The following is a 26239-nucleotide window of genomic DNA, read 5'->3' as shown; positions in this document are numbered from 1 at the left end:
GCGCGTTTAAATTAGTAATACTCAATTAGATGAGTTCAATTGTGGACGTCACTGGTCAACGATACGTGAACGTAATCATATGAAATTTATTTATTTGACCTATGGTGCCATTCGCCAACTCGTTTGGGTGATATACAGTTGATTACTTGATGCTTTATTACAGGGTGTCCCAGTTTGTATTTTTTCCTCAATTATTACTTAATTTAATTGAGTCACTATGAGGGGGTTACTCAACTAGGACACCCTATATATGTGTATATTATTATACCGCATCTAATGGCCACAGAAAAAGTTTTTCAATAACGAAAACTTTCGGCATGTCCTGAAAATAATGTGTATGCCCCAGTAAAAGTTTTTTGAAATAAGAAAGGATATTGGTAAAGTTCTTGGGAGTTTCAGTCATAAAATTACTTAACCAATAGCATAATATATTCGTTTAGGACTTATGTGAATTGTAAAATAAAATGACGAATACATGCTGGGTTAGGTTGTCAAAGACTTGAGAGATTCTCCTTCACTCCGTATTAACAGAAGTGTATCTTAGTCTTAGCTTGTCTTAAAATCTTAGGTTAATTAATTGTATATCTTACTTTGCATTCCTATATAAAAACGTTATTTTTAGTTTTGTAAAATTGTTTCTGTAAATTGTAAAGGGCTTTTTCATCCCTTTTTTGCTTGTGCTTACTAGGGAAAACGGTTTTATATTCTCTCGATTATAAAACCGTCCGGTCCTTTTGTCAATGTAATTTTGAGTGACATATAAAACTGTAAATTTTGACAAATAAACCATTTTGATTTGATTTGATTTGATTAGTAACTTCATTAAATAAGATTAGACGAATTAAGTCTCTTAGTTAAAAAAAAAGTTTCATATATGAACAATTAAGGCTATTATCCAATACCCAGGCCCTCGAAATAATAATACGCTTTCTATTTAATTATAAGTTTAAATCTGTGGGGTATTTTCAGTGTCAGAGACGGATTCAATTATTCAAGAAGTTTACGGTGGCTTACACAAAGGAGTTTGTACGAGTTGCCCCCCATATCCATTTACAATGGAACGTTTTGCCCCTAAAAAGGGTTTTACGGTCGGTTATTTATGTTTAAATAAAACAACCGGGAAATCGAATGTAATGACTTTATTTGACGATGGACTGAAATATAACCTAGAAGGCAGAACTAACCTTCAAAAAATAAAAACACATGAGAACCAAAATCAATATTTTTTGTTGTGACACATAATTTTTCTTAAAGGAATGTGGGTGAATTACATGTTCTTATTAAACAAATCCCTCGCGTAATTGTGGTCAGCCGAGTATACAAGGAGCCGCGTCGCCGCAAAGAGGCTAATTGACAGTTCAGTTCGGAATATTGGCGCGATATTTAAATAGTTGTAATTAAATACAGTAAAAATAAATATATCTAGTAGACTATTTTTGATTGTTTTAATTCACACCTAACGTTAAAAAAAACGCTACAACATCTAAGTAAGTTATATTCCGAGGAACGTGTAGCATTGAGAGTATTAACTAAAAATAATACACTAGTCAAGTTTCTAAAAGCAATTTTTTTCATAATATTTTAACAATTTATTAATCCCAAATACGATGGAATTTTATTATATATTTATGAGAGGGTGTAGTAAAGATCCTTTGCAATGCAGAAAACGATGTTTTAGGAACTCTAACACTACTTTCAGTTATTTGCTTGGCAACAATTAGTCATTTCATATTTGCCATTTAATAATATTTATTTATTTAATAGACGGGATCAACCCCATTACAAAAAAAAATATTACAAAGTTCAATAGTTACACCTAACCATAACTTAAAATACAAATATGTTTTTACAGGCAAATCAACAGAAGAGTTTACACAATCTCTCTAATTTGATTCCTAAAACTAGACAAGCCAATGCCCACAACTTCAATATCCTCATGGTTGATAACATTTAAGGTTCTTTCGATAGGGGAGTGAATGGCATAGTTGGTACGGTGAAAAGGCAAAGCAAATAATCGGTTTCGTCTCAAGAGTCTTGAGGGGACATTGAAGCTAATTCTACCGAAAAAGTCGGGGCATACAATCAAACCATTAACAAGCTTAAATACAAAGGTTATATCACCACTAATACGTCTTTCTCTCAATGTTGTCATAGCCAGCACTTCCCATGCATCATCATAAACATGATCGTTCGGTATTTCCAAATTTAATTTAAATAGACAAAATCTTAAAAACTTATTCTGAATCCTTTCAAGGGCCAGACAGCTGTTTATGTAATAGGGGGACCATATCATTGAACCATACTCCAATAAAGAAACCACCAATGACATGTACACTCTCTTACAGGTCTCGACAGTTACGCAGAACAAAACCCAGAACCCTGGAGGACCTAACCACTATATTATTTATGTGTATATTAAAATTTAAATGATCGTCAAAATAAATGCCAAGATCCTTGATTGTATCAGAATACTGAACAGGGCTTCCCTCTATATTGCATGATATTACAACTTTTTTACTTCTTTTGTGAAAACTAATATAATTACATTTCTTTATGTTTAAGAATAAGATATTGTTGACACACCAATCATTTAGCCTATTCAGGTCATTCTGTAACAAAATTTGTGTTAAAGAGCAATGGTGAGCAGTGTCCACCCTGAGGTACACCAGAACATACATTGATATTGCTGGATCTAGCACTACCCAATCTAACCTGCTGAGTCCGGCCTGACAAGAAGCTTGTGAACCAGGCAACTATATGATTAGAGAAACCAAACACTCTAAGTTTCTCCTGCAAGATTCTGTGATCGACTCTATCAAAAGCCTTGAAGAAGTCTGTATAAATCACATCCATCTGACATCCCCTTTCCAAGGCATCCAACAGATCCTGCTGATAGATCAACAAGTTAGTGATCGTAGATCTGCCCGAACTAAACCCATGCTGCTGATTGAGCAACAGCTCCTTGCAATAGAAATAAATTTGGTCGTAGATAAGACTGTTCAACAGTTTTGGAATGGCCGACTGGATGCAAACGCCCCTATAGTTGCCTATTTGGTCATGATCATAATTTAACAATTGCTTTAAAGTTGAAACATTTGTTAGGTTACAAATTAATTCATTATCGAACCGTACTGGCTTACACAGAATAATTTCAAAGGTTATCTGTCTTGGGATATAACTGATTTTACAAGTGATTTGGAATAGAATGTGTTCTTGCTTTTATTACTTGTAATTGAAGTCCTTTGCTGATACTGACAATTGTAAGAATGTTTACAAGTTTTGTAGAAAAATTCCACTTGATCATTATGAAACACAGGAAACCTGATTTTCAGCATTTAATTATTTAATGTTAGAAAATTCAAGTCCAATTATTCTCTTATGATGAGTTCTGGCTTTTCGTAAGGTGCATCTCACATTTCTTCTTTATCATGATGATGCATTGATTCCTGCAGATGGGTACCATCCACCTTTAACTATCCAGATCACATCTCACGAATAGCTGCAAAATAATTGTTGAATGCCTTAACTATATTTTCCTCCCCTGTAATAAGGATATCTTCATTTAAAATAGAAATTATTTTTGTTTTAGTAGTTAATTTAGTACAAGAAGATTTTTTATAGAATTAGAATTTTTACAATTTAGTTTGAGTAAATCTTTGTAACATTTGGATTTTGTTTGATTTAAAAGTCTTTTAAATATTTTGTATGATACTAGTTAATTGACTCCTTCAAGTGTGCCCTGACTAATAAATTGACTTTTCCAAGTATAACACGACTAATAAATTCACTTTTCAAAGTGTGCCATGACTAATAAATTGTCTTCTCCAAGTTTGCCATGACTTATAAATTGACTTTTCCAAATATAACATGACTAATAAATTAACTTTTCATAGTGTGCCATGATTAATAGATTGACTCTTTTAAGTGTAACATGACTAATAAATTGACTTTTCCAAGTACGCCATTACTATAAATTAACTTTTCAAAGTGTGGCATGACTAATAAATTTAATTTTTCCAAGTATACCATGAACAATATATTGACTCTTCCAAGTGTGACGTAACTAATAAATTCACTTTTCAAAGCATGTCATGACTAATAAATTCAATTTTTCCAACTGTGCCATGACTAATGAATTGACGTTTCCAAGGGTGCCATGACTAGCAAATTCAATTTTACCACCACAACTTAGCCTGCATAAATCTTTATGATATTTGGTTTTTGTTTGATTTAAATCTTCTCTATAATTTTTAAAATGACTTAAAGCATTTAGGGTTTTGTGTTGATATTTTTTTTAACTTTTTGGTTTTTGAATGGTTAGCAAACAGCCTCAAAGACGTATTTAACTTCAGTAATCCAGGGTTAAATACGCCTTTTTCTAGCATCTTAATATTTATATGAAGTTGATAAATTGCACAAACAACCTTGGGGCATTCATCAGGAGTTCATCAGGAAATCTCTGCTCCAAGTTTCCTGGCTCAGGTAGGACATTAAATGAATTTTACCCTAACTGTTTATTATTTTTGTGTATTTGTTTCTGTTGCCATCAAAATAAAAATAAAAGTAAGAAAGAAAAAGGAAGGAAAAAGAAGGGAAAAAAAAGGAAAAAGTGAAAATAAAAAAATTTTAAAATTGTGATGATTATTATTTTGTCTTGTTTACAATGGTGAAATGTGTTTTAAAATGTTATTAGGTTAGCTAGTGTAAGGGTACCTGTATTTTTCTGTTTTTTTTTAATGTGTGTGTTTTATCTAATAATAAGTTTTTTATAACATTGTTTCTATTCTTTTCAATTTTTGTGGTTAAGTAGAATAGCAGTGTTGGTAGACTTCGCCATAAACTTGTACAGTTTTACAAATAAAGGCCAGATTTATTTTATTTATTATATTCAAGGAAACTATTTATGTATATTTTTTAATCTTAAATTGCTAGAATTTCCTCCTAAACGGCTTTCTAAATAAAGTGAATATTTTGCTTTCCGAGCGGCACCCAAAAGTGCCAATTTAAAATAAAAATGGATTTAACAGCTCCATGTTGTACATTTTTTTCTCGTATTCGTGCACATTTTCAGTTCCTCTTGCCGTTTTGCAAATTCCACCCTAGGGAAAAGGTTATTACGGCGATATGTGCCACTATTACGAGGAATTAAATTACATTTTAAATTTAATTCCGGCTACGTCTATTTCAATTGTATGTGCGCTCGGGACAATTATTTTTAAGATCATATAAGCTTTAAATAAATTCGTAGTTAGGGTTATTTTTTGTTATTTAAAGTGTTGTTCGTCAGCTTTCATTGAAAGAATCAATGGATCAGAAGTCTTTTTATTCAAGTTTTTGGAAATCATGCCCAAGGGGAAAGACAATTCTAGATAATTAAGTCATAACCTTACTTATAATACTCAGATCCGCTTGACTTTTTCGTTTCCAAATTTCCTTGTACTGTTTGTCAACTGTTATTGAAAGAATTATGAATATCCATGCATTGTAACATTTTTTATTCAAGGTTAAATAGAAATCATGTCCATGAGAGAGAACGGTTTGACTGTATCAGCTAACTTGAGTCATAATTTCACTTCTAGTACTCAGATTAGCTTCATTTTTATAGTAGATTAGAATCTAACTTCATTTATACAGATAGCGTTGACGTAATACAAACGAGGCTATAATTCCCCTTAAAATTCTCAATTTTTTATATTCTATCATTCCTCTAAAAAAACTGCGACAAATCGAGACGTTTGTCGTAGCTTGACGCAGGCAGCTCGGTTGCTACGTATGTCTTGTACTATTTCACAGCCGAATCGGGATATATTCGTTTCTTTTTTTATTACAGTGCAAGAAGACGTTATATTGTAAGATCAGAAAGTCGGATCTGTCCTACAACGAAGAACATCCCATACAATTGCCTAAATCTCATACACTCACTCAACTTATAATTGAACAAGTTCACAGAGAGAATCTTCACCCTGGATTCAAGACCTTACAGTAGTAGCTTCTATTTGCTACTTGCTACTACTCTTGAGGTCTCTTACCACAAAACACAAATATATATCCAACCCAACCCATTGCAGTTCAAGCAGAGTTTTGAGTCTTTATCTGATCACCTAAATAAAGAAACAGCATAATCACAGAACACAAATATATAGAGAGGTGTTGTTAAAAAAAGTTTTATCGGAAATTTTTATTTTTTTGTTGTTTTTTTTTATAAACGTATAAATTAATTGTCTAACCAGATGAACTGAAGAATCTGCTTACCAATTTTCAAATATTTGTCCAGTCTGGTTTTTCAGTTATGAGCTTTGCTTGGCATTTAGTCCCTGTCACACTTATTGCGTGTCCTATTTTGTTTTTTTTTCCTTTTCTTCTTTGAATTTTGATTGAAGACGTCAAAGTTGGGCCAAACGTTTGTTCCTTGGGATTGCCTGAAATATACTTACCGTCGTTTTTTTTTTTTTTTTTTATTTTTTAGAGAGGTTAAAAAAATCTGCTAACAGACACCCCGGGCCGGCCCGGGGTAGTGTGGGGTTGAGGTCTTTTCCAGCCTCGACCCACTAAAAACCATTCCTCTAAGTCAATTCACGGTAAAAGGTAAAAGCACACTGATACATGCTTGGTCAATTTTTTTCAGGGAAGCACACTGATACATGCTTGGTCAATTTTTCAAGGGAAAAAATTGCACACTTATACATGCTTTGTCAATTTTTCAAGGGAAAAAATTGCACACTTATACATGCTTTGTCAATTTTTCAAGGGAAAAAATTGCACACTTATACATGCTTTGTCAATTTTTCAAGGGAAAAATTTGCACACTTATACATGCTTTGTCAATTTTTCAAGGGAAAAGATTGCACACTTATACATGCTTTGTCAATTTTATTCAAGGAAGCACACTGATACATGCTTGGTCAATTTTTCAAGGGAAAAAATTGCACACTTATACATGCTTTGTCAATTTTATTCAGGGAAGCACACTGATACATGCTTGGTCAATTTTTCAAGGGAAAAAATTGCAAACTTATACATGCTTTGTCAATTTTATTCAGGGAAGCACACTGATACATGCTTGGTCAATTTTTCAAGGGAAAAAATTGCACACTTATACATGCTTTGTCAATTTTATTCAGGGAAGCACACTGATACATGCTTGGTCAATTTTTCAAGGGAAAAAATTGCACACTTATACATGCTTTGTCAATTTTTCAAGGGAAAAAATTGCACACTTATACATGCTTTGTCAATTTTATTCAGGGAAGCACACTGATACATGCTTGGTCAATTTTTCAAGGGAAAAATTTGCACACTTATACATGCTTTGTCAATTTTATTCAAGGAAGCACACTGATACATGCTTGGTCAATTTTTCAAGGGAAAAAATTGCACACTTATACATGCTTTGTCAATATTATTCAAGGAAGCACACTGATACATGCTTAGTCAATTTTTCAAGGGAAAAAATTGCACACTTATACATGCTTTGTCAATTTTTCAAGGGAAAAATTTGCACACTTATACATGCTTTGTCAATTTTTCAAGGGAAAAAATTGCACACTTATACATGCTTTATCAATTTTATTCAGGGAAGCACACTGATACATGCTTGGTCAATTTTTCAAGGGAAAAAATTGCACACTTATACATGCTTTGTCAATATTTTTCAAGGGCTTCAGCACATTTTCTACACGTTAGTTAGTTGAATCAAGTCAAGTCAAGTCACGTCAAGTTATAATATTTTTAAATAAAATAAATAAACTGAAAAATTACTTCTTAAAATTTAAAAAATGGAGCTCTCAAATTATGAAAATTAACATATCAAACGAAATTGATACATCACAAATGCCTTTGCTGCTTACCTACCATTGGATATTAATTCGCAAAGTTATAAAAATCCCTATATCAATTATAACATGAAGAGAAAACAATTTCAATAATGAAATTTAATGCATAAATTATAGAAAACCCCCAAGATTTTAATAAATTCTAAATTCCCTTTTTATAAAATAGTTTGAAGTACAGATTTAGCGAATAAATCTGCCAATAAATATTTTGTTCGTCATTTATTAGAACCCCTCATATTAAAGTTTGAATATCATAATCTTGTTTAAAGTGCAGATTTAGCTAATTAGAGAGAAATTTAAATAAAGAGAAAATTTAACGAATAAATTTCCTATAGAAAACCCCCAAGATCTTAATAAATTCAAAATTTATTTTTCATAGAAAAAGTTTAAAGTGCAGATTTAGCGAATAAATCTGCCAGTACATATTTTGTTTATTGTTTATTAGAACCCCAAATAATAATGTTTAACTATCGTGATTTTTTTTTGTAAGTAATTAGAGAGAAATTTTAATAAATAGGAAATTTAACGAATAAATTTCCTATATAAAACCCACAAGATCTTAATAAATTCGAAATTTATTTTTTTTTTAAACAAGTTTGAAGTACAGATTTAGCGAATAAATCTGTTTATCAGAGAGAGAAATTTTAATAAAGAGGAAATTTAACGAATAAATTTCCTATAGAAAACCCCCAGGATTTTAATAAATTCTAAAATTATTTTTTATAGAATAAGTTTGAAGTGCAGATTTAGCGAATAAATCTGCCAAAAAATATTTTGTTCGTTATTTATTAGAACCCTCCAAAATAATGTTGACTATGATGATCTTATTTAAAGCATAGATTTAGCTAATTAGAGAGAAATTTAAATAAAGAGGAAATTTAACGAATCAATTTCCTATAGAAAATCCCCCAAGATCTCAATAAATTCTAAATTGATTTTTTTATAAAATAAGTTTGATGTGAAGATAACTATAGAGACTTTTTTTGAAGTGCAGATTTAGCGAATAAATCTGCCAGTACATATTTTGTTTGTTTTTTATTAGAACCCCACATAATAATGTTTAACTATCGTGATTTTTTTTTAAGTACAGATTTAGCGAATAAATCTGTTTATCAGAAAGAGAAACTTTAATAGAGAGAAAATTTAACGAATGATCTTCTTATAGAAAACCCCCAAGATCTTAATAAATTCTAAGTTCCCTTTTTATAAAATAAATTTTAATGTGCAGATTTAGCGAATAAATCTGAAAAATACATATTTTGTTCGTTATTTATTAGAACCCCTCATATTAATGTTTGAATATCATGATCTTGTTTAAAGTGCAGATTTAACGAATAAATCCACTTATAAGAGAGATAAATTTTAATAAAGAGGAAATTTAACGAATAAATTTCCTATCGAAAATCCCCCAAGATCTTAATAAATTCTAAAATTATTTTTTTACAGAATAAGTTTGATGTGCAGATAACTATAGTGACTTTTTTGAAGTACAGATTTAGCGAATAAATCTGTTTATCAGAGAAAAAAAATTTAATAAAGAGGAAATTTAACGAATAAATTTCCTATAGAAAACCCTCAAGATCTTAATAAATTCTAAGTTCCTTTTTTATAAAATAAGTTTAAAGTGCAGATTTAGCGAATAAATCTGCAAATACATATTTTGTTCGTTATTTATTAGAACCCCTCATATTACTGTTTGAATATCATGATATTGTTTAAAGTGCAGATTTAGTTAATTAGAGAGGAAATTTAACGAATAAATTTCCTATAGAAAACTCCCAAGATCTTAATAAATTCGAAATTTATATTTTATAGAATAAGTTTGAAGTGCAGATTTAGCGAATAAATCTACCAGTACATATTTTGTTTATTGTTTATTAGAACCCCAAATAATAATGTTTAACTATCGTGACCTTCTTTTTAAAGTACAGATTTAGCGAATAAATCTGTTAATCAGAGAGAGAGAAATTTTAATAAAGAAGAAATTTAACGAATAAATTTCCTACAGAAAACCCTCAAAATTTTAATTAATTGTAAATTCCCCTTTTATAAAATAAGTTTGAAATGCAGATTTAGCGAATAAATCTGCCAATAAATATTTTGTTTGTTATTTATTAGAACCCTCCATAATAATGTTTAACTATTGTGATCTTTTTTTTAAAGGACAGATTTAGCGAAATCTGTTTATCAGAGAGAAAAAATTTAATAAAGAGGAAATTTAACGAATAAATTTCCTATAGAAAACCCCCAAGATCTTAATAAATTCTAAATTTATTTTTTATAGAATAAGTTTGATGTACAGATTTAGCGAATAAATCTGCCAGTACATATTTTGTTTATTGTTTATTAGAACCCCTCATAATAATATTTAATTATAGTGACTTTTTTTGAAGTACAGATTTAGCGAATAAATCTGTTTATCAGAGAAAGAAATTTTATAAAGAGGAAATTTAACGAATAAATTTCCCATGCCCCCTTGAAAAATATCGAAACATAAAGAGTACTAGAATTTTTATTTATATGTTTAGCCTTTTACTACTTTTATTTAATTGTGAATTTAGCGAATAAATTCACAAAAAGTTTTTGGGAAAAATATTAAAGCTTTTTAAAGAAAATGTTTAACTGTTTTAAAATGCGGATATTTAACGAATAAATTTGGGAAGTTTTAAGAAAATTTTGAAAAAATATTAGAATTTATTAAAATCCATATTTGTTTGATAACCCCTTAATGTAAATGCGAATTTAGCGAATAAATCCACAAGAAATTTTTGAGAAATGAAAATTTGTAAAAAAAGAATTGAAAAATATTAGAATTTATTAAAATCCGTAGTTGTCTTATAATCCCTTAGTGATTTCATGCAAATGTGAATTTAGCGAATAAATTCACATAATTAATTTTATTTCCCCCAGTGAACTAAGGCGAATCCAATATCCAATGGTAAATAAACATGCAAAAAAAAATTTAACACCAACAAGAATTGCCCGCAATTTTCTGATTGAATATACAATAATTAAAAATTTTAAAAGCTTTTTTTGATTTCTAGAATTGTTTTGTTCTTTAAATGTGAATTTAGCGAATACATCCACAAAAAACTTTGACTCTTTTAGAACATTTAGCGAATTTTCGCAAAATTTATACTTGTATTACAACCTCTGAGTTATTTCATGTTCATGTGAATTTAGCGAATAAATCCATAATAAACTTGATGCGAAAATATTATATTCTTATTCTTCAAGTAAATTTAGCGAATAAATTTACCAAGAATTGCTACTATTAAAATATTATTTTTTCTTAATTTCTGCTCGATGTTAAATATCTATACTACAAAATAAATTGCATGCAATTGAAAAAGAAAAATTCAGTACTTACCTTTTACTCCTTCGACTATACAGGAACCACAATAAAAACACACACTAAAAGAACACCACATTAAAAACACTAACACTGTACCACCACAGAAAATCTGTCAAACAGCGAAAGAAATTTTTATAAAGAGGAAATTTAACGATAAAATTTCCGTTAGAAAACCCCCCAGGATCTTAATAAATTCTAAAATTATTTTTTATAGAATAACTTTGAAGTGCAGATTTAGCGAATAAATCTGCCAGTTCATATTTTGTTTATTAGAACCCCTTATAATAATGTTTAACTATTGTGATCTTTTTTTGAAATACAGATTTAGCGAATAAATCTGTTTATCAAAAAGAAATTTTAATAAAGAGGAAATTTAACGAATAAATTTCTCATTCCCCCCTTGAAAAATATTGAAACATAAAGAGTACGAGAGTTTTTATTTATATGTTTAGCCCTTTATTACTTTTATTTAATTGTGAATTTAGCGAATAAATTCACAAAAAACTTTTAGGAAAATGTTTAACTGTTTTAAAATGCAGATATTTAACGAATAAATTTCTTTTGAAAGTTTTGAAAAAATATTAGAATTTATTAAAATCCGTATTTGTTTTATAACCCCTTAATGTGAATGCGAATTTAGCGAATAAATCCACAAGAAACTTTTCAAAAATCTTTGACTCTTTTAGAACATTGAAAATTTGTAAAAAAAATTAGAATTTATTAGAATCCGTAATTGTCTTATAATCCCTTAATGATTTCATGTAAATGTGAATTTAGCGAATAAATTCACAAGAATTTGATGCGACAATATTATATTCTTTAAGTAAATTTAGCGAATAAATTTACCAAGAATTGCTACTAATAAAATATTAATTTCTGCTTCGATGTTAAATATCTATACCACAAAATAAATTGCATGCAATTGTAAAAGAAAAATTCAGTACTTACCTTTTACTCCTCCAACTATACAGGAACCACAATAAAAAAAAAACACATTAAAAAACACTTACACTGTACCACCACAGGAACCACAATGGAAACATTTTCTTCCAAGTTACTTCCACCGCTGCACGAACAAGACTGAGACACGATCTGTACCGTCCAAGTCGAGCTAAATTTTCTCATCCCCTCCACTCACTCGAACCCATCCGAACCCCACCGAAAGACTCCCCGCTCTCAGTAGAGGATGCGTGCGTCTTTACTTTCACTTTTCATGCGCATTATACGTTAGTTAACTTCTTAGTCCAGTGAAATTAGAAATTGAATTCGAAATAATGCGCAATATTTCGACTGTTATTTGTTTTAATTTCAGTTAAATATTTGCTATTACTATTAAGTTGTGAATAACTTTTGAAAGAGGGAGTTTATGTATAAACGTTTGAAAATAAAATAAGAAGAACTTCTTGTGATACCCATATTTGAAGAGTACAAGATAATTTTCATAAGGTGTGAATTTCTTCAAAATATTTCATAAAAACCAGTGGGACAAAGATTCCAATGCCTCATTAAAAATATTGTGGATTTTAATTTTTTTAAACAAAACGAAGATGGCGAATTTGCTTAGATATGAATCGAAGTATTATTAGGAATTTTTATTTTAGTAAAAAATAGTGGCCTAGGAGGCATACTGTAATGTAAAGGACACCAACCATTTTATCTACACAGGGTGAGTCATTAATAATACATGAAAATTTAGGGGCGTATTCCTTGGGTCAAAATATTGAAAAAACTTCCTATAAAACTATGTCCGACAACGCTTCCCTACAGAGATACAGGGCGTTAAAATTTTAATTTCATTTTCAATTTGTCCAAATAATTTGAAAGTAAACGAAAATAACCTTATGAAATTATATATAGGAAAGTTTTGTTAAGTCCTAAATTTAAATGTATTTATAGTTCTGATATCACTCATTTTAAACTACCATTTTATTTATTCAATTTAATTTTTATAAAATCAAAGGTGATTTACATAACCTAAAGCATAAGCTAGGACTCGAGGAGGTTCACTTTTGTGGCCTCCGCGATCTCCCGATTTAAACTCATTAGACTTTTTCCTCCAAACTACTCCAATCGAAGATGTTGAAGAGTTAAGAAATAGGATAGTGGCAAGTTGCGCGACAATTCGAAATAGAGCAGGCTTGCATTGAAGTTGCAGGGCAACACTTTCTACAACTTTTATAATCTCTACTCCTAGTTTTACGTCATGTTAATCACTTTTTCCTTTTTTAAGAACCTTAGATTCTATAAGTATTAAATTGAATAAATTACATCGTTGTTTATTGTTATATTTAAGAACTCAAAATTTAATATGTGGCATCATAACTATCAAAAAATTTATATTTAGCACCTTAGAGAACTTCCCTTTCATTTAATGTCATAGGGTTATTCTCGTTTACTTTCAAATTATTTAGAAAAATTGAAAATTAAATTAAAATTTGAACGCCATGTATGTGCGCATATTATCGGAAGTTTTGTCAATGAATACGCCCTTAAATTTTCGTGCAATATTTGTTAGAATAAGTTAGCATGTACTTACCTTAAATATACAGCGTGCAACCAGTGCAGCATAGCCCAAAAAGTGACAATTGACTTTTGACAAATAAGAACATCACTTCACGTTTTTTTGGTTATCTCATATTTCTTAATATTAATGACTCACGCTGTATAGCACTTTCACCAATCGGTTTAGAAACATTAGTGCACGTTAAAATGAATAATCCACATTAATTTCCTTGATTGAAAAAAATTTAATTTTCCTTATATACTGCATATAATTATTTATAATATTAATTTTTGCTACTATACTTCTTACTAGCAATTGGATTGTATAGATTGTAATAAAATACGGAACCAATATAAGAATACGGTTAATATGAAAACAGTTGGTAAGACTGTTGCGTACGATTCGTACGAGTAGACAGGCGAGTCCCATCTTTTTTTTGGGTTTTTTAATTTGCGATGAGATGATAAAGAGTTTTCGATCTATATTTCTTCGATAATAATATTTCTTAATACTTTTTTATTATATAGCAACCTCCCTTTTTAAAACAAACCCCCAAGACGGCACTGAATTTAAGAAAAACGAGTTGCTGCAACAAAACTCTTGAACAGCCATCTTAAAACCCGTAATTTAGTTAATAAGAGGTCCCAGAAGAAAAACTAAAACACAACAGTGTAATAAACACTTCTTTTAGTTAATTAATAGTGGAAGAAAGTTTGTGGCCGACACCCGGGGTAAGCAAGCGGGCCCGGGGTCTTTACCGGATGATTTATGGGATCCGGTCAGACGTTAAGTACTGTTTTAAGCTTTTGGGAACACCGGAGAAGTAATCGGGGTTAGATGTTTTCTTTATAACTACATCTATTATTAAGCCGATTTTGCTTGTCGTTTGTAAATGAATCGGGGTTACTTTAAGCTCTCCGTGGCTTTTAACATCATCGATTGATTATTCGAATAAGCTCTTGACTTACCAGTAGTTAAATTGGAGGAATGGTTTATAAATTTTTGGGCCATTCAGGGTCACTGGTGTAATTATCCAAACCCTTAATTCAGCTTTCGGACCTAATTAATCCTCAGAAACTAATATTTTAATTAGCTCCAAAGTTATGTCCTAATTAAAAAAAAAAGAAAAAATTTAAGTAAAACTGGTTTAGCTCCATTCATATGTATTTATTTATGCACAATTTCCGTACGTAATTTCTTTTTAGTTGATGGTCCTGGAGCACCACTTTTAGAGTCTGTATAACTTCCTGCCATAATTCACCTGAAAATTTACAAAATATGAACTTTAAAATGAATTTATGATTTTATTCACTTTATACGTAAATTAATTAATACAATAAACAACAAAAATGTATTTATAAAATTGTTTAAGGACAAAATAATAAAGAAATCAAGCATAACGCTAGCAAACTCGCAAACGAACTACTGACTGAAATATATATATGTTTTTCTCTTTCTCTGGCTCCTACAGTTATATACGAACCGTAACTCTCTCTCTTTCTATTTCCACCACGAACTTAATAAATATACTGCCAATTCAATGAAAAGTAAATGACCACTACTAGGTGGCCGCCATTTTGCGGGATTGTGTCCTTTCGATGTTGGTCACTCTGACAAATTTCAGTTGTGCCAATTGTAGGGAAACAAAACAATTAAAGTTTTTGAGAGGTTATGTTTACAAAAATACGAAATAGAAAGTTACATATAGGTAAGAATTTAAGATAGTTGCGTTAGATCTGTGATTTTTCTGGTACTTCTTTAGAAATTTCGTTAAAATTTATGAAAGAAAGTAATCCTCACCTAAAATGAGACAAAGTTTCAATTAACTTGGGATAGATGCATGCACTTTAAAACATTTGTTTTATTATTCTGATAATCTTGAATCTTATAAATCTATAAGCTTAAACTTGAATCTTATAAACTCTAATACCATGAAAATAATGATCTTCATTTAACTTTTTGCTTGTATGCACTTCACAAATTGCTTGCCTTCTATGTTCAGTGTTTCCACATTAATAGGTACAACCACTTATAAAAATCAAAATATAGATGATTTAATGATGGTTTGTAATTAGCAAGGGTTTATATAGTAAAAATAAACAACTCTATATATTATTCTATCATAAACAACACAGACAATTCACATTAATTCGGTTTTGACAAACAGTAAACCAAATACGTTTAAATAAGGATGGTGATACATTATCCACATATTAAATAAGGAGAAAGCTATATCGCTTGTTGCAGACGATATACGCAAGCGTCGTTTATAAACGCCAAAAACTAGGCAATCCGCTATACTCACACGTCAGCGTCGTCAACTTCATTACCGTTATTTAAATAATTTTTTGTTGGCAACACTGAAAATGTTCAGAGTGACCAACATCAAAAGGACACAACCACTATAAAAATGGCGGCCACCAGGCAGTATGCATTAGCAGCCCAGGTATATTTTTTATTAAGTTCGTGATCTCCACTAACTCATATATCTCCTTCTCAACTATCGTTCGCCTCGCCAGTGATCACACCTTTCGTAACGCATTCGCCAACTTATTCCACCTTACCCTAAGATATGCGCATACTGTGTGAACTGCTCCTCTTCAACTTCCACCAGTCCTTCGTTACACCATTTGAGTAGATTTAATCAAGGAAAGCGAAGAATCTTTCAGTCCTCCCTTCGTTTAATTTAACACAAATTACTAAAAATGGCGAGGCGAGAACGTTCAGTTCTCCGTCTGGTTAATTTGATACGAAAGATCCAAGAAGGCGAGGTGATGTCGTTCAGTCCTACGTTCGATCAATTTAGTACGTTTGATCTGGAATTACTGTAAATAATGTTTCTTGAGAAAAAAATGATTATCCTATTAAAATTATTAATGATAACACTAAGATGTGCGCATAATATTGAAAATTGAACTGCTCTTCCTTCCTTAACTTCCAATTCTCCAGAGTTTCACTGTTTGAGTAAATTTAATCAAGGAAAGCAAGGGGTCGTTCAATTCTCCCTCCGCTTAATTTAACACAATTTATTAAAACCAGCAAGGCAAAATCGTTCAGTCCTCCGTCTGACCTATTTGATACAAATGATCCAAAAAGGCGAGTTGATACCGTTCGGTACAATTTTTCATTTAATGTCAGGGAATAAACCAAGCAATGCAATGGGTTAATGGCATCACCATACCCCTATACTGGGTGGTGCGTCGCCGAGCGGAACATAGGATATCCCATGTAAATTTTAAGGGGGTCAATTATTGGCTTCCCTGTACATTATATAGAGAAAATGTAAGATAACTTTTTGAAGAGACCAATCTGGCAAACCCTTGTGCAAAGTTTCAAAAAATTTTAATAAGCGAATCTTGAATTATTCAATTAAATGTAATTACAAAATTAGCAAATTTTCGGTTCAGTTAAAACCAAAGGGGCACCAGTAAAATGATTTAAAATATTGTCACTGACGTAAGGAAAAGTGTCAATAACAGTCAATATTTGAAAACAAGTATGAATTATTCAATTGACATCGGCATTATGCGGGACAGTTTAAGAGCAGTATCTGAAAAGTTTTCAGTTTATTTCCCCACCAAGCCCATTCCATATATTTCAACTATTAAACGTATTGTCAATAAGGTTGAGTCCAAAGGTACCATAATAAATAATTGTAAATGTTCAACTCAGGATATCGAAAATAGAGCCGAAGAAAGAGAGAACAGAGATCTTAATATTCTACTGAGTGTGGAGGAAAACAAGATGGTTAGTACGAGGGTTCTTGGGCAAGAAGTAAATAAACATCATACAACGGTATTGCGCACTTTAAAAAAACACAAACATTATTCGTATAAATTCGAAAAACATCAAGAGCTGCAGGAAGGAGATGAAGAGCGAAGAATGGCATTTTGTTTTGAAATGATGGAAGAGCAAATAATATAATAGGAATTTTTTAAGAAATACACACAACCGCAATGTCTAGGGATATTTTGAATAAATTTGTATATATATTTTTTAATATGATCTTTTTTTTTAAATTTATTTGCAAGTTTAAGAGTAGTTTATAAGGTAATAAAAAAACCCAAAAAATTTTAAATAATTTATATTTTTTCTAAAAAAATGCAAAAAAATTAAAGTTGTTGAGAAACTAGGTTTTACAAAAATTTAATTCTTAATTTTAAATTAACAAAAAATAAACAAAAACAATATTCAATAACTTGTATGACCTCCACGACTGTTCACAACTGCTTGACATCGTCTGGGCATGCTTAGAATTAAATGATCAATATCATCTTGGGGTATCTCATTCCAGGCTTCTTGAAGTGTCAGAAACAAAGTTCTTCTATTGTCTCTTGGTCTTTCCATACGAAGAACTCTTCTTTGAAGCATATCCCACATGTGTTCAATGGGGTTTAGGTCCGGGGATTGAGGTGGCCATGGTAAGACATCGATATTATTCATTTCTAGAAACTCTCTAGCAACCCTTGAAGTGTGTGGTCTGGCATTGTCGTGCATGTAAACAAAGGTTTGACCAATTGCTGCTGCATACGGAATAACAACAGGTGCCAGTATCTGATCCACGTATAATCTGCCAGTTAAAAAGTTTTCTAATAAAATGAGGTCTGTTCTTCCTCCAATACTAATGCCTCCCCAAACCATGATGGTTCCGCCACGAAAAGAATGCACTTCCTGGACATTGCACAGGCGGTTTGCGTTTCCAGGCTCTCTCCACATGCGAACTCTTCTTGAGTCGGGGTAAATTCCAAACCGAGACTCATCAGTGAACAGCACATTTGCCCAACTTTCATTTTGCCACAACAAATGTTCTTCCGCCCACAAAAGTCGTCGATTACCCCTCGATTACCCCAGGACAACGGTTGCACCCTTAAAGGCCGACGACTACGTAGGTTGTTTTCATGCAAACGTCGGCGTACAGTATCGGCTGAAACCTCAACGTTATGCACTTGCTGTAGCATGATTTGCAATTCTGGTGCTGTTACAGTGGGGCGTCTTCGAGCATTTAAGTGTAAAAAGCGGTCCTGTAGAGGGGTTGTAATACGTAAGCGACCTCTATGCCTTTCCGCCACATCGCCTTCTTCTCGATACCGTGCATATAAGCGTGAAATTACGCTTTGAGTAGTGCCCATGTTCACTGCAACCTGTGCTTGCGTCATACCACCATCTAAAAGGCCCACCGCTCGTATCATTTCTTCTCTCGTTAAATGTCTGCGCTGCATGGTTAGCAAGAACTATACTGAGCTCTATGAACAAACTTTTTTCCAAAAAAACGCAAACACTTTTTTTTGGTAAAAGAATTCAAGACAATAAATAACGATATGTGTATTTGTTTATTTATTTGAGATAAATAAATTAAGTAGAAAAATGTACAGTGTGGTTTAAGCAGTCTAAAATAAGGATAAAGTCTAGATATTTTTATATTTATAGCAAGTAAATAAAATTTTAACAAATTAAAAAAAAAATTAAGAAAATTCTAAATTATCCCTAGACATTGCGGTTGTGTGTATTTGTTTTACCGATGAATGTACATTTACCCTCAACAATGAACCAAATGTTCAGAATTGCCGGTATTGGAGTCAAGAAAATGGACATCGCTTTGTTCATACTCGTACACAATATCCCCAAAAACAAATGTATTCGTGGGAATTATCGGACACCATATCATTGGACTCTTTTTTATGGACTATAACCTAACAGCTGAAACCTATTTGAACTTATTTCAAAATCAAATTGAACCCGCCTTGGAAGAAGTTGTTCAGGAAGATCAAATGATGCGGAAAATGCTTTTAACGGCAATATTATTGGTCCACGGTACCGGATACTTTGGCCAGCCAGGTCACCTGATCTTTTACCGAATGACTTCTTTTTCTGGGGTCATTTAAAAAATGTATAATTAGAGAATCTAAACCAGTTACAAAACGCTATTTCGTTACAATGTAATAAAATTTCCCAATATCAACTTAGTAACGTTAGAAATGAATTTTATGATCGGTTAGGATATTGTTTAGCTGTTAATGGGGGGTTGTTTGCACATTTGATTAATTGATGTTTTTATGTAATTCTCTATTATTTTTAAATAAGTATTTGTATTTTATTGTAATATATTAAGAGTTCTGTTCTCTCTTTTTTCGGATCTATGTTCGATCTTCTGAGTTAAACATTTATATACAATTATTTATTGCAATGTCTTTGGACTCGAATTTACTAGCAATAGGTTTAATGGTTGAAATGGACCAGATAGGCTTGATGGGAAAATAAATTGAAAATATTTCAGATTCTGCTATTGGTTTAATTAAATTCTAAGTATGATAAAATTATTTTTTTAATAATTGATAATAATAATTGTTATTGGTGTAACTTCATCGTTATATTAAATAAGAGTTTAGATAAAAAAGTAATGTTAACGTGTCTTACTTTGAATGTATGGTTGGGAGATTTATAAAACGAAAAAAAAAACATTTCTTGTATTCGGCTGTACGTCAGATTTGACAAAGCCTTATAACTAATCGTTTGCTGGTGGCTGGTGTCTGGTTTTACCTGAATCGAAAATTTGCTAATTTTGCAATTACATTTAATTGAATAATTCAAGATTTGCTTATTAATATTTTTTGAAACTTTGCACGAGGGTTTGCCAGATTGGTCTCTTTAAAAAGTAGTCTTACATTTTTTCTGTAAAATGTACAGGGAAGCCAATAATTAACACCTTAAAATTTACATGGGATTTCCTATGTTTCGCTTAACGACGCATCGCCCGGTAGTTCATATAATAAACTTCGATGCACGCCATGAAGCGAAACGATACAACGTTGCCGCATCCTACACTCTTTTAATATAAAATTATTAAAAACACACTGGTAGTACCGTGAAAAATAATCGGATTACTGATGAATGCGGTTCTATTGGCAACGTTATCGCCGGTTTCACGGTTTGGAGCAAATAATTCTCGGCGATTCCTTAAACAGGGGTCCGAGCCAATTTGAAATATTTGAAATAACTGAAATATGACTGGCGCTTTCGCCGATTATTAAGAATTATTTCAAATCGCACCGAGGTGCGGATTTGTTGTGTGTTGAAATATGCGCCTTCACCAATCTATTAGTATTATTATTTCAAATTGTCCCAGACGGTTTAAGGTTTCTTAGAGTCACTCGCCTGGAATGTATATTATGCGATGTGATTTTATTAAATTTTGGTAGATAAGAACTTTGTGTTATTTGAGAGTTGAATGCGTATTTGGAAAGCGGTTTTGTTTTGTTTTATTTGGGTGGCAGTTAGTGTTGTAATAAGATGAATAAGGTGTGGATTTGTGGATGTCTTGGTGCCTTTTATGTATTGCTGTAAGTAAATTATGTTTAATTACAGTTTGTTTTTTAGTCTAAGGGCTATACCGGGCAGCATATTTACACATCCTCCTAGGCTACGGCACCGGGGTGCTAAAATCAATGAGGATGTGTAGTATAAACCGTTCAACTACAGATGCTCCCAGGTTTCGGCACCGCGCTTTTTGCGATATTATTTGCTGCTATTTTTAAAATTTTAACGTGTTTCCGATGATTTAAACAGCAAGAAAATCCAAAACAAAAATAAAACTGATTCATAAAGATATATAATAAGGGTTTTTATTAATAATTTTGTATAAATAAGGAGTATACCTATCTAAATTTTTTTAGGGAATAGGCATACTCATACGTTTATCATACTATGTCCTTTAAAATAATTTGGTTTTAATTTTTGTTTTCTAAATAAAAAATACATAATCATTGTAACGATAAGGGTAGTAAGAACATTGAAAGGCCTTTCAATGTTCAAGGATGCAGCATATAAAAAATCTACACCAAATTATTTTAAAAGGCATAATATGATAGAAGTTTTTCCAATTCTATTTCTATTCACTAGCTTTTAACCAAAAAACAATTGTAATATATCAATCTTAATATAATACATCAATCTCGTAAGTCTCAAATTTTATTTTCTTGCTGTTTAAATCATCACAAACATGTTAATATTTTAAAAATAGCAGCAAATAACATCGCGAAAAGCGCGGTGCCGAAACCTGGTAGCATCTGTAGTTTAACGGTTACTACACATCCTCATTGATTTCAGCACCCCGGTGCCATAGCCTAGGAGGATGTGTAAATATGCTACCGGGCAGTGCGTCGCGGAACATAGCAAATCTCATGTAAATTTTAAGGGGGTCAATTTAGTTCATTGTTGAGGGTCAATGTAGTACATTCATCGGTAAAAGAAATATTTCTTAAAAAATTCCTATCATTATTTACTCTTTCCGTCATTTCAAAACAAAATGCCATTCTTCGCTCTTCATCTCCTTCCTGCAGCTCTTGATGTTTTTCGAATTTATACGGATAATGTTTGTGTTTTTTTAAAGTGCGCAATACCGTTGTATGATGTTTATTTACTTCTTGCCCAAGAATCCTCGTACTCATCTTGTTTTCCTCCACACTCAGTAAAATATTAAGATCTCTGTTCTCTCTTTCTTTGGCTCTATTTTCGATATCCTGAGTTGAACATTTACAATTATTTATTACGGTACCTTTGGATTCGAACTTATTGACAATCCGTTTAATAGTTGAAATGGACGGAATGGGCTTGGTGGGGAAATAAACTGAAAACATTTCAGATACTGCTCTAAAACTGTTTCCCGTATAATGCCGATGTCGATTGAATAATTCATACTTGTTTTCAAATATCGACTGTCACTGATTTATTGACACTTTTCCTCACGTCAGTGACAATATTCATTTTACTGGTGCCCATTTGGTTTTACTTGAACCGAAAATTTGCTAATTTTGCAATTATATTTAATTGAATAATTCAAGATTAGCTTATTAAAATTTTTTGGAACTTTGCACATGGGTTTGCCAGATTGGTCACTTCAAAAAGTTATCTTACATTTTTTCTATAAAATGTACAGGGAAGCCAATAATTGACCCCCTTAAAATTTACATGGGATTTCCTATGTTCCGCTCGGCGACGCACCACCCGGTATAGGAAGAAAAAAAAAGTTGCAATAAAAAACAAACTACTTATACAAGGTGTCCATTTATAAACTGACACATTTTAACTGCTTATAAGTCGAGAACGAAAAATGACAACAATGTGCGGTTTTCACAGAACTTCATCAATATTTTTAAAGTTTTTTTTGACAGTGTTGCCAAATTTCAAAATTTGCCTGAAATAGGAGGAAAAAAATTCATGATTTTCAAAGGCCGATTTCTCAAAAATTTTAAATGTAACACCCTGTACTTTTTAATTTCACATAAAAGCCTGTTAAATCCCCTTTCCGAAAATGTATAAATTGTCTTAAAGTCATTATTTTTTTTACAAAGCCAATTTTAGTAAATGACACTTTTTTGAAAATTTTGCTAGAATACATATTTCTGGGGTGATTTGACGACATTCATCAATTTTATTATTCTTTGTCGAAAATGGTCTAGCGATGTTGGCTGACTAGCATAAATTTTAGTTTTTAAATGGCCCCATAAAAAAAAATCTAACGGGCTTAAGTCCGGGGAACGAGGAGGCCATTCAATAACTCCTCTTCTTCCAATCCATTGTCCTGGAAACGTTTGGTCCAAATATTGACGAACCCTTGCAGCATAGTGTGGTAGCGCCCCATCTTGCTGAAATACTAGAGGATTTTCCAAGTACTCGTTGTTATTTTCTAGTATCTCCACTAATGCTGGATGAATTGTATTTTCTAATAACTCCATGTTAAATTGCCAGGTAAAAAAAGGGGCCTACGATATGTTTAGGTACCAAAAATGCCAGCCCAAACATTTAATTTTTCAGGATGTTGTGTATGCACCTCACGAAATATTCTGGGATTTGAATCAGCCCAATAGCGACAGTTGTGACGATTCACGGTACCGTTTAGGAAAAAGGAGCATTCGTCAGAAAAACATACAATAAATAGAAAGTGTGGATCATTGGCGGCTTGTTCAGATATAGTTTCACAAAATTGCATTCGCCTATCAAAATCGTCTTCGTTTAGTTCTTGTACGAGATGCATTTTGTACGGATGAAACTTTTTTTTTTTAATATCTTCTGAATGCTGCTTCTCTTAATACCAGACACGGTTGATAACTTCCTTGTGCTCAGTGTAGGATCTTGCACAATATGGCCTAAAATAGCTACTTCTGAAGCTTCATTCACCACTGGATTATCCATTTCGAGCTTTTTATTAGCCACAGACCCAGTTTCCCTAAATTTTTGAACCAATTCCGAAAATGTACTTGCGATAGACCTATCGATTAGGGTGTTGTAGTGTGTTAAAGAGCTGGGCAGTTCTATTAGCATTTTCATTGTTCGCAAAGAAAAGAGAAATTATTTCAACTCTTTCAGCAAGTGAATCACACTCAATGTTGTAACTAACTAAATTTAAAGAGCTATTTGTTTGACACACTATGATCTGACAGCAGTAATTGACAACCACTATTAAACTTTAAAATGTTGTTATAGTAACAGTCTCAACAATAACCAAGAGTTCCCTTGCAGAATTGGCATAGATACCTACGGGTATTAAAAAAAAAACAACAAGAAAGTACGGTTCACAATGTAGGAGAACAAAATTTTTTGTATTTATTTAACTGCTAAATTTACAAGCATTTTTTTCATAAAACATGTTTTTGTAACTTTTATTAGCCTCTGTATCGACTAGGCAAATAGTAACGATTTAAAACTTTAGGGTTATAATCCACATAAAAATGCCTTCAAAATAAGGTATCACTCGACTCTAGGGGACTCGGCTTTAGGGAAACTAGCAAAAAAATAGTTCCCCCTTGAATCAAAAATTGACAGGTTCGAGGATTTTTTCGCAAATGTTCTGAGGGACCCAAAATAGGCTCTGTTTCGTTTTCAAATGGCCACCCTGTATATATATATAATGTTTCATGTACTGGCTATGAAAGAAAGAAAAAAATGGCTCTCTCTCTCTTGCTCTTACAGTTATATACGAACCGTATTTCTCTCTTTTGATCTCTTTCTCAACTACCATTGTCTACATTTGCCAGGTTACTTCCAATTCAAGCGTGCGTAAAGAAATTTTACTTCAAAAATATTGATATAATAATAATAATAATTATAATGTCTTTATTAAAATGTACAATTGGTAATAATGGCGAAGTTGAAGCTTACTTCCTAGCTTAACCATACAAATCAGCTTGAGGTTAGATATTACAAAGAATTTCAAAATATATCTTAAATAATTGCATAGTTACAAAATATTAAGCTCTAACTGCCTATATGCACAACCGATTAACATTACAACGTTTGATAACCACACAGACTTATGAAATTTACAATAAGTTAAAGAATAGACATTTAACAAAACTCTAGGCTAACAGAGATCAGTAATATAACTGCTTATTTTTCGCTTAAATATAGAAGGTGAAATATATTTTAACTCTATTGCAGATGAATACAGTAACTAAAGCTCCTCTCAAATAAAACAGTTTTATGAAGAGGAGGTGTAATAAAATGCTTATTTCTTAAGTCCAAAACATGAGCGTCATATCTAAACTTAATTTTCTGATAAAGGTAATTAGGACATTTTTTAAAGAGAACAAGACTATGTAGTAACCTCCTTTCACTCATATTTAGCCATCTTATCAAGCGTGTCTCACTACTCACACCTCTATCAAATTTTCTCATTCCATTAATTAGCCTTACACAACAATTTTGAATGTACTGTATTCTTTTTATATCACTTATCAAAAGGCAGGGGCCATACAAAACATCACAGTAAGTGAAATGGGACAATACAAGACTGTCATATAAAACTTTTTTTAGTTCCTTATTATAAGGAGCTGCCTCTGACTATAAAGTAGCTTAAGGTTAATAAAAGATTTTTTAATACATTGATCAATGTGCTCAGTGAACCTCAACTTAACATCTAATAAAACTCAAAGATTCCTAGCCATATTACTACAATTTATTAGTTGACCATTCAGTTTAATCTGAACAAATTTCTCATATGTGTCTCTGGAATGCAACCTACCAAAAAGAAGAACCTTACGTTTACTTGGGTTTAAACTTAAACAATGATTTTCCGATGCCTTTGCTAGCATGTTAAGGTCGTAAGATACCTTATCATTAGCTTCTAAGATTTTGTTAGGAGGAAAAGAGAAATAAACCTGTGTATCGTCAGCATATAGATAAACTTTTGAATATTTGAGACTCTTACACAATTGAGACGTATACAGGGTAAATAATAGAGGACCAAGAATAGACCCTTGTGGTACTCCGCAAGAGAGATCCATAGCCGAGGATTGCTTCCCATTGAGCTTCATTATCTGAGTTCGAACTAGAGAGCGAGCACTCTCCCCAAAACCTAAGAATTTTAGTATAGCCAGTAATAGTTGGTGATTTAACTTATCAAAGGCCTTGGAGTAATCAAGTAGAGTCAAGATTGTTAACTCATTACAATCAGCTGACTGTATAATATCGTCAGTTACTTTTAGAAGAGCAGTAGAGCAGCTAAAGTCTTTTCGAAACCCGGACTGAATAACCGGCAAGATATCAAATTTGTTT

General features: G+C 31.8%; 1 protein-coding gene across 1 annotated transcript in view; it reads right to left on the bottom strand.

The window, feature by feature from the left end:
- The window catches only part of LOC126749087 (twinfilin), a 92647-nt gene that overhangs the window by 23823 nt on the left and 42585 nt on the right, over positions 1–26239 (bottom strand). The window lies entirely within an intron of this gene.

Source organism: Anthonomus grandis, chromosome 22, assembly GCF_022605725.1.
Source record: "Anthonomus grandis grandis chromosome 22, icAntGran1.3, whole genome shotgun sequence".
NCBI lineage: Eukaryota > Metazoa > Arthropoda > Insecta > Coleoptera > Curculionidae > Anthonomus > Anthonomus grandis.
Note: the sequence above shows the minus strand (reverse complement) of the source record. Positions and strands in the feature narration are given on the sequence as shown.